The sequence below is a fragment of the Sinocyclocheilus anshuiensis genome, unplaced genomic scaffold (assembly GCF_001515605.1).
Source record: "Sinocyclocheilus anshuiensis isolate Anshui unplaced genomic scaffold, SAMN03320099.WGS_v1.1 scaffold1891, whole genome shotgun sequence".
Lineage (NCBI taxonomy): Eukaryota > Metazoa > Chordata > Actinopteri > Cypriniformes > Cyprinidae > Sinocyclocheilus > Sinocyclocheilus anshuiensis.
In genome coordinates, this window is record NW_015549560.1 from 488,724 (window position 1) to 499,317 (window position 10,594).

A 10,594-nucleotide genomic window follows, 5' to 3' on the forward strand; every position below is an offset into this window, starting at 1 on the left:
TCTTGAGTTTTATGTAAACGTGACAGGACTGACCGAAAACATGGGGACAGTTGTAAAATAGTATTTATTTGTAGAATTGATGTATAATTTCATGTTTTGAATCAGTTGATGTGAATGATAACAACTTAAACTTGTTATTGATTGAGTTTTTTTTCTAAATAACAGTTTTTAGCATAACAAAACTATGAAAGCTGTAGGTCAAATTTGGCGGCAGTGTATGAATGGGTCGTAAAATTTCGAAATGAGTTTTAAATTTGCGATTTAATAATAATTGAATGAGATTTTAAATTGTTTATGTAGTGTTGTGTATGTAAATTCTAGATGTTTATTTATGTAAATGCTGCCTGACTTTGACTTATTTTAATGGGTGTGTGTGCTGAACCAAAGTCCTTTTAAGACAAGTCATGTCACTCGGCAGCCATCTTTGAAATGCCTCTCGGGCATGCAAGTGCAGTTCTTATCTCTTAAGAGCACGTCTCAGAGGGCTGACTGTTTCTATAGCAACCGGGACGCTTCTAACGGCAGCTGCATTTACCGATTAGTGATTGGCTCTTTCATTCAGAAGGCGGGGCTTCCTGCGATTTAGCGGCCATATTGAACGTTGCATTTTTCCCATTCAAAACTATACGAGTGACACGTCTTGGGTATTCTATAGTCTTTGTGCTGAACACTGGAGTCGCATTCAAACACTGGAGCAGAGGGACTTACCATGGAAGCGGGTTGGCAACAGCAACTGACAAGCAGCAAAACTCAATCTCTCATGAGTTTTACCGGAGGGGGCCCCGAGTCAATATGATGTTCAGGGGGCCCAGAAAACATAGCGGCGTCCCTGCACACAGCTGTTGTTGACACTTCTCTTACTTGTAATTGATACACTTCTGTTGAATATTTACTTCATAGAAAAAGTCAGTTTCCGAAGAGATAAGCTAACTTTTAATCATATCTTTATGTGTAGATGAGAGGTTTTGATAGCTTTGTAAAGGTTTTGCTGGCAGTTTGTCAATGATTTATTGGAAGTTAGCTAATTTATTTAGCCTAAAATATGTGCTGTATTGTTAATCGGTGACGTCACTTACACATTGCGTGAAAATGTCCTGAAACCGTATTGCTGACAGAAATGTAGGAAACATAGGCGAGCTGAGAAAGCTCATCAACTATATTCATATGCATATTTGCTTATATCACCATGCATCTGTTATTACAGTTATTTTAGGAAGGTTTTGACATCCAAACATGAGTGACACAAACTGCATTTATTTGATAAAAAATGCAGTAAAAACAGAAATATTGTAAAATATTATAACAATTTAAAATAGCTGTTTTCTAAGTGAATATATTTTAAACTGTAATTTATTCCTATGATGCGCAGCTGAATTTTCAGCATCATTACTCCAGTCTTCAGTGTCACATGATCTTCAGATATCATTCAAATATGCTGATTTGCTGCTCAAGAAACATTTCTGATTATTATCAATGTTGAAAACAGTTTTTGCTGCTTAAAAATGTTATGGAAACAATTATACCATTCAAGCATTTGTGGTAAGATTAAAAAAGAGAGAAATTAATACTTTTATTAATCAAGGGTGCATTAAATTGATCAAAAGTAACAGTGAAGACATTTATAATGTTGGCAAATATTTATATTTACTAATTTATTTAATAAATGCTGTTCATTAAACTTTCTGTTCATCAAAGAATCCTGAAAAGGGTATCACCACTTCCACAAAAATGTTAATAGGCAAAAACTGTTTTAATAATAAGAAACGTTTCTTAGCAAATCAGCATATCAGAATGATTTCTGAAAGATCATGTGACACTGAAGACTGGAGTAATGATGCTGAAAATTCAGCTTTGATCACAGGAATAAATTACATTTTTACTATTTATTAAAACAGACAACAGTTATTTTAATTTGTAATAATATTTTGCAATATTACTATTATAAGTATATTTCTCTGTATGCTTGATGAAATAAATGCAGACTTGGTGAGCAGAAAACTTTTTTTTTTTTTTAAACATTGTAATGTTTCCAAACATTTGACAGGTACTGTATAATATTGCTACCTAGTGCTTATATTGCGTAAATACCATTAATTAGATGGAATTGTGGCTCAGGATGTTTTGGAGAGTGAATAGATGGATGGATGAACTTACCAGATAGCACTTTGACTTGCTTTGTTTCTCTTCTTACTGCTGTTCAGCTTAAAAAGTACCTTTCCATTAGCTTTGTTTGTCATTTTGCATCATTATAAGTGTTCTAAAACTATGATAATTGAGAAACTAATGAAAATGTATTTTTTTTTTTATTACTCAACCATTCATCAGAAGGACTGTGAGAGTGGGAACTCTTTGAACTAGTGGCAGTTTCCACTGTATGAAAAAAGAGCATAGTGGATGAGGTACTCACATTAACCTGCTGTATTCAATGCATTACACACTAGGGATGGGTATTTTTGTCAATTTTTCATTTCAAGTACTGATAGGTCTTTATTGTGACCATCTGGATGGCATGCTGTCCTAACACTAACCAGTCAGAGCTCAGGTACCTCCCAAAATGCTGCAATAAGCAATCAGAAAAAGAGAAAAATATCATTGAGTACTCGAACTTGACAGCAATTATCGATCATGAAAATTATAATTGCAGTACTCTAGTACTCGTGCAACTCCTTATTAAACACACAACCACACATTATTAAGGTATGATGTATACTGCATTGATGTATACTGTAAATGCAATAAACATTTTAATCAGATATTTTGTCAAGTCTTGTTATTTCCGGATTTTCTTTATATTTTCTAAATTAATTTATGAACAAACCTATTAAAGAAATTTTATAGTATGATAAATGTAAGGATATTGTTCTTTGCAGAACCCTTAAAAAGGTTTCTTCGTAGTAGCAGAAAATGGTATTTATGGCACCAAGAAAAAAATGGTTCTTTAAAGAACCTTTCACAAAATGGTTCTTCAGGGAACCAAAAAAGTTTCTTCTATGGCATCGCTGTGAAACCCTGTTTTTGGTTCTTCCTGGCACCTTTTTTTATGAGTGTATTTGAGTAAATGTAATTAGTTATTGTACTTGAGTATCTTTTGGGCTTCTTTGTAGATTTACTGAGTATCAATGATATATAAGCAACTTACTCTCTACTTCACTACATTTTTGAAAGGATATTGGTTTATTTATGCCCTTTTTGAGCACTTGTGCTTCACTGAGACTTGAATGTCCGTAGACGTTTAAGAGGCGCTTGTGTTGACAAAGATTTCTTGGACTTTTAAGGTGTTCAGTTTTATTTTGATTATACAAAATAAATATGATTGCTCTCCTCACAAATCAACTTTTCTTGTTTTTCACTGGCATTTCTTTTAGATGTTAAGGACTATTGCATATTTGAGCCTATACATTCAGTATGAGTAAAATAATTAAATACTGTTAAAATCAGATACTCTTAGACTTTTACTCAAGTCGTTTTGTATAATTGGTGATTTTTAACTTGTAATGGAGTCATTTTCGCTGTAAGGTATCTGTACTTTTACTCAATTATGGTTTCAGGTACACTTTACATCTCTGCTTCCATTCTTAATCAGTGAGTTTGACAGACCTCTGCCAGAAGAGGGCAAGATTTTAGCAATAACAGTGTGATTTAAGATACCATTGTCAATTTGGTCAAACTTCATTTTAAGGTCACACTTTATATTATTCTCATTATTAACTAACTATGAGTTTTGCCTCAAACTAATTTACTAATACTTGCTAGTAATACGCATACTAATAAGCAACTAGTTAATAGTGAGAATTGGTCCCTAAACTGAAGTGTTACTGTCAATTTGAATTGGCTAGTAAAAGACACCAGCTTTAGAACAGATTTTGACGGACTTTGTTATCGTAAATTTCTTTCCTGTTTCTTGACAATCGTCATCATGGTTTTACTCTGTACTTTCACATCCTGTCTCAGTGGAAAGCAGTAATACGGCAATTTTTCAAAACAGGTGCCGCGTTAGCATATTAGCATATCATTTACTTTAAGCCCATGACAGATTTCGCTATGGTACAATCACATCCTCAGATGTGTCCAGCCCCAGGATTAGTTTGCAGTGGTTGACCTCAAGGATGCGTACTTTCAAGTCTCAATTCTTCCTAGACACAGACCATTTCTACCGTTTGCATTCTAGGATCAGGCGTATCAGTACAGGGTCCTCCCCTTTGGGCTGTCCCTATCCCCCCATGTCTTTACCAAAGTCGCGGAGGGCGCCCTTGCCCCATTACGGGAAGTGGATCCTCAACTACCTTGACGACTGGCTTATCATGGCCCTGTCGTGAAAACAGTTGTGCAATTACAGGGACCTGGTGCTCTGTCACCTCAGCCGACTGGGGCTTCGGGTTACCTGGGAAAAGGGCAAGCTCTCCCCCGTGCAGAAAATGTCTTTTCTCGGTATGGAGGTGTACTTTGTAAAAATGATGACGCATCTCACTAACGAACGTGCCCAATCAAACTGCCTGAGTTCTTTCAGAGGCAGGACGGTGGTAACACTGAAGCAATTTCAGAGGCTCCTGGGGCATATGGCATCCACAGTCATGGTCACGCCGCTCAGAGTGCTCCATATGAAACCACTTCAGCACTAGTTACACAGCCGAGTCCCAAGATGGGTATGGCACCATGGCACACATCACTCTGTTGTGTCGCCGTACATTCGGCCCCTGATCGGACCTTGCCTTTCTACGGGCCGGAGTGCCCTTAGAACAAGTGTCCTGGCATGTTGTTGTCATCACAGATGCCTCCAGGACAGGCTGGGGAGCTATATGCAACGGGCAGGCAGCCTCGGAGTCCTCGATGGGGCCTTGACTGCTCTGGCACATCAACTACCTGGAATTGCTGCCAGTTCTTCTAGCTCCACGGCGGTCGCAACTCGCCCGCCATCTCCTCCTCTGGAGTTAAACGCGGCTCAAGTCGATGAGTGCCATACACATTCCAGGGGAGCTCAATCGTGCAGCCCATACACTCTAACGACAGCTCACCCTCCCCAGAGAATGGCAACTCCATAACCAGGTGGTCCAGCTGATCTGGAGTCGATTTGGGGTAGCTCAGGTAGATCTGTTTGCTTCCCACGAGTCCTCCCACTGCCAGTTGTACTATTCCCTGACTTAGGCCCCCCCTCGGCACAGATGCACTGGCACACAGCTGACCCTGGGGTCTACGCAAGTATGCATTCGCAAAGTCAGGGAGGGCGAGGAACAGTTCTTGCTGGTTGCGCCTTACTGGCCAACCCGGACCTGATTTTCGGAACTCATGCTCCTCGCAATAGCTCCTCCCTGGCGGATCCTCCTGAGGAAGGACCTTCTTTCTCATGGGTAGGGCACCGTGTGGCACCCATGTCCAGACCTCTGGAACTTCCACGTGTTGCTCCTGGAGGGGACACGGCAGACTTAGGTAATCTGCCAGGCAAGCTTATGCCTTGAAGTGGAGTCTGTTCACTGACTGGTGTTCTTCTCGCCGAGAAGACCCCCAAAGATGCCCGATCAGAGTTGCGCTTTCCTTCCTGCAAGAACTGTTGGAAGGTAGGCTGTCACCCTCCACCTTGAAAGTGTATGCCTGCAAGCGCTGGCCCCGGAGGAGGCAGATCCAGCCTTGGCATCACTGTGTCCCGTACGTGCCTTGCGCATTTATGTGGATCGCACCCAGAGATTCAGAATCTCTGAGAAGCTCTTTGTCTGCTTTGGAGGCCAGCAGAAGGGGAAGGCTGTCTCCAAGCAGAGGACAGCCCACTGGATAGTGGATGCCATCACCTTGGCATGCTAATCCCAAGGCGAGCTGTGATCCCGGGTGTGAGGGCTCACTCCACCCCGGAGTGTAGCCTCCTCCTGGGCTTTAGTGCACAGTGCCTCTCTAGCAGACATCTGCAGAGCTGCAGGCTGAGCGACACCTAACACCTTTGCGAGGTTCTGCAACCTTTGCGTAGAGCCGGTTTCTTCCTGTTTGTTGGGTAATAGGTAAGTGGGGGGAAGTACTGGCTCAGTGTCACACTTGCTGTGCCATTCCTCCTCACAAGGGGATGCAAACGCCTTTCTCTCTCTCAGTAGAGTTCCCCGGATGTGTGATTCCCCGCGGGTAATTCCAGATGTGTATTCTTCCACGGTAAAGTTTCCCTCATGGTAAACCTGTGTCTTCTCCTGGACAATTCTGCTCTGTCTGTCTCTGTTGGTAGTAGCTCCATCCCTACTCGCAGGTAGGACTTACCTCAGAGACCTATTCCATATAGTACTGCCCCTCTGGGGTCAGTCCACATTAGTATCTCCACATATCACCTCCCTACGGGTAGGATGTGGTCTCCGTAGCAGCATTATCTCTTGAACCTAGGCACGCTTCCCCAACGTTTCCATCTAGCCTTGCTGAAAAAAAGGAAAAGGGTCTGAAGCAAGTCTTTTTCCAGAAGTTGAAATTCCTTCTGTTAAAGAATTTCTGTGGACAGGACAGCAGCATGGCCTTCTCCAGCAGCGATGTACTCACCTTTGGCCCCTTCGGCACCAAGGTCAGTGAATTTGCTCTTCTGTGTTAACATTTGCTTGACATGCCACGGCTTGTCAACATTTGCAGCGCCACAAATGGGTATGGCAATCTCCCGATCAAAAACACAGACTAGGAAGACGCAGAAATGAGCAATCTCATATGTAAGCAGATGCAAATGAAAAATAATGCGATCATCAAAAATAAACAGCATATAAATGAAAACTGTCTAATGTTTCCGAGTGAAATGGCGATCCCCGAAGTGGTAAAGGACTGTGAAGCTTTGGGGATGTTGATGGAAGCGATCTACTGCATCTATGCTTTGATCATCGAACTGAATATGATCCAGATGTTGTCTTTGATAAAAATTTGATTTTTTTTCAGATTTTTTATCAAAATGTTGCTTTTTTATGAAACTTACCTACATTCAAGTGTTGATAAAAAAAAGAAATCTTGAAGCTAGAATAAAACAGATTTTTTTGTTCTTTATTTTGATGTATTGCATGTTCAGATATTCATACAACAAAATATTCTGGAGGCTATGACATTTTTTTGAAAATTATAAAAAATGCTGGCAGTGCCTGGAAACTTTTTTCAAAAACGCTGGCGGGGAAAGAGTTAAACTCAAAGGTGAATGGGGCTCCCAATTAAGACACCTAATGTCGTCACGACATAACATCTCCGTCCCCTCCATCAGGGAACAAGGGTTATGTAAGTAACTAAGACGTTTTTCTTTCTGGTTTCATCCTGATTTTTGTTTTGCCATCTCTTGCTAACTACCCACCCTTATGAAAATTAACCATGGTTTTATTGTAGTAAAAGTGTAGTAACCATTGCTTTCTGGTGTGTTGATTACCATTTATATAACCACAGTTTTACTACAAATACCATGGTTAAACTATGGTTTAACAATAGTAACTATGTTTTGTTTGTTTTGTTTGTAGTAAAACCATGGTTAACTTTCATAAGGGTAACTCCATGGTTTTGGGATAAATTGTATATGGGGGAGCTCACATATTACATCAGAGGTGCTCAGTCCTATTCCTGGAGTTCTACTTTTCTGCAAATACATCTGAACCAGCTAAATAGGATTTTAATAGTAAACAGTTATAAACATTTACTAATGATGAATAATTTCAACTTTAGATTGGGTACTACAAAAACATGAACTAATGATTAATAAATTATTTGTTGTCGCAGAGTCACAACCATCACAGACCAATTACAATCCATTGTCACCATCAGCACGCTCCACCCACTCGTTCACTTTCCCCAGAATTCTGATTCACTGCACCTGCAACTCATTATTAACACTCATTATAAAGAGACACTTCTCCTGCACTCCCTTGTCTGGTCTCGTCCTTACGGACACTAAAGACTCCTTACCTGTTACTTACCTGCTCATTGGAATCCTTACCTGTCTTCTGTCATGCGTCATCTGCCCTTTGCCTGCTTCGGATCCGTTCTCCTGCAAGAAAGTCTTTACTGTTATAACAAGCTAATTCTACATACATTCTGCATATTGTCATCTACTCACCAGTCTGCATTCCTGTCCAGTTCTGTGCCTCTGTTCAATAAACTCTGTTTTATACAACTTACCTGTCAGCATCCTTCTGTTGTGTGACATTTGTAAAGATGTGAAAGTACTGTAGTAGAAGTCTGCATAAATACTTAAAAAATGCAAATGTGTGACGTTTACAGATTGGTTAATGAATCATACGTCAAATGAATAATGAGTGCTTAAAATTACTAACATTTTTACATCATTTTTAAATGTAAAAATGTGCATTAGATTATATACAAATAATTTTAATCAGATTAAACAACCAATTTAATGGCATTTCAAAGCATTCAAATGCACATTAATAAATAAGCTGTTATATAATATCTGTTAAAATCATTTGTAGATTTTAAAATATGCATGATATATGACATTTTTGTAAGCTTTTTAATTTACTTTAACTGTTCTGTTAATCATTATTTAATGTTCAGTAAGTTCATTAGTAAACATTTAAAAACACATTATCTCATACTTGTAGCTATTTGAATATATATTGACTAATCTATATTCTGAATGTTTTTACAGAGGAATTTGTTCTTATGTCATTTGCCTCAGTTTAAACAACATTTTACTCAAAATGAAACTAAATGAAAAAAAAAATGAACCTGACTTTATCCAATGTTCAGATTTCTGTTCTGGAATTGTATGCAAATTAGTGAATATTTAATTAGATAATACCTTATTTGCACATTTAAACATTACATTCAGAAAACTTATAATACAAAACATGTTTGCAATTCTTAAATGTAATCAATCAGCTGGTGAAGGATGGCAAGATCTGTTAGTGTCTTGCCATAAGGAATACTCAATAATTACACAGATGTGTTGGAGCAGGGTTGGAACTGATGCCAAAAATACATTTTTTTTATCTATCCCAAGGAACAGGTCCAAATTAAATACAAGAACAACTTACAAACCTGATGTGACATGCTCTATCTATCAGGAGCAATGTTCCAACTCTTCAGATACTGAAAACTTTAGATTTCTTTAGCAGAAGTTTACTCTTCACCTTGATCTCAATTTAAAATTTGTACCAGTATTTTTATCATAATCCAGACCCATTTGCTTCTAAAATTGTCACACACCATCTAAGAAATTGTATTCAATGTTAGGTACAATGTACTTTGTGTCGATATCTTTCTTCTCAATAAATATTCATAATATAACTTTGCCTTTATGCTGGGAAGTTCTCTTTAATGGGTACTGACGGGGCCTTCAGTTGAATGTGCTGTTAGATTTTGTTGTATTTGGCTGAGCAATCGTTTGGGTGGCTTGCCAATGTACTATATTTCTCTAATACATAAAACAAGTATGCTTGGCCAAAGTTCTTGTTGGGAGAAGAATTTATTGAAGGCAGTAGTGTAGCAGTTTTTTAGCAGTGATGTTAGCATGTAGTCCTTCAAAGAATCGTAACCCTTGTAAGAATCTCAGCTTCTCCCAAAGTTCTGTCTGTGAGACAGAACTTTATACCTGAAGACAAAAGGGCTACAAACAATAGATGCTGTCTTCCCGCTGGAGATCCGGCAATCTACAAGAAGTTCCTGAGAAATGCTGTATGGAAACTGTATGGACCATTTGGTTCACACCTTTACATACACAGCTTCTGCTGATTGCATCTGAGGCACATTCACAGTGCAAATGCATCTGAAGAAGAAAGTCATAAACACCTAGGATGACTTGAGGGTGAGTAATTTATGGGCTAGTTTTCATTTTTGGGTGAACTAACCCTTTAAGCAAACAGCCTACTAATACTCTGATGAGAGTTAGTAGACATGTAGGTGGAACATTACTTATTGTCAACAGAATTTTCAAAAGGGACCATCAAAATAAAGTGTTACCAAATGTTCGCAGGACCTATTGCGAAAATACATCATGAAATATAATTGTACCATGGTAACAGCTGCATTGCAATTACCATCAAGCTACAGTTTATAAGATTAATAATATGCTTTTACTCATAACATTCTTTTAAAGCACTATCAAGTGTTTGCAATATCCTCCGATCTAATGTGTATTTTGACAAATAACGAGGCAGAAATATATTTTGTAGCTTTTTATATAAGCTACATGCTACACCTGCTTAGCATTTCTCATGTAAAAAAAATTATGCTAAAAGGACTTATGAGCAAATATAATTCCTATACATAACTCCATATCATGTATGTAACCCACACATTTGACTATCATGTCATAATCACTCATTATGTATGTCTTTTTGAATATCTATTGAATAGTTTATAGGTTTATACTCATGTTTGGCCTGTATAAGTTTGAAAATCTTTCCTTCAAACATTTCTATCAATCAATTCTTTGTAAAATGTATCAGATTCTTGTTATAGAAATCATGTTTAAATTATATTCTGCAAGAGCGGGAAAATTCAGACCATGTGACTAATGTGAACATGTTGATTTATGTATTGGGAGGAGTGTTATGTCTCGGCAGGTTTTTTTTGTCTCTCTCTCTCTCTCTCTCTCTCTCTCTCTCTCTCTCCCTCCTCCCTCTTTCCTCCCTCTCTCTCTCGCTCTCTCTCTCTC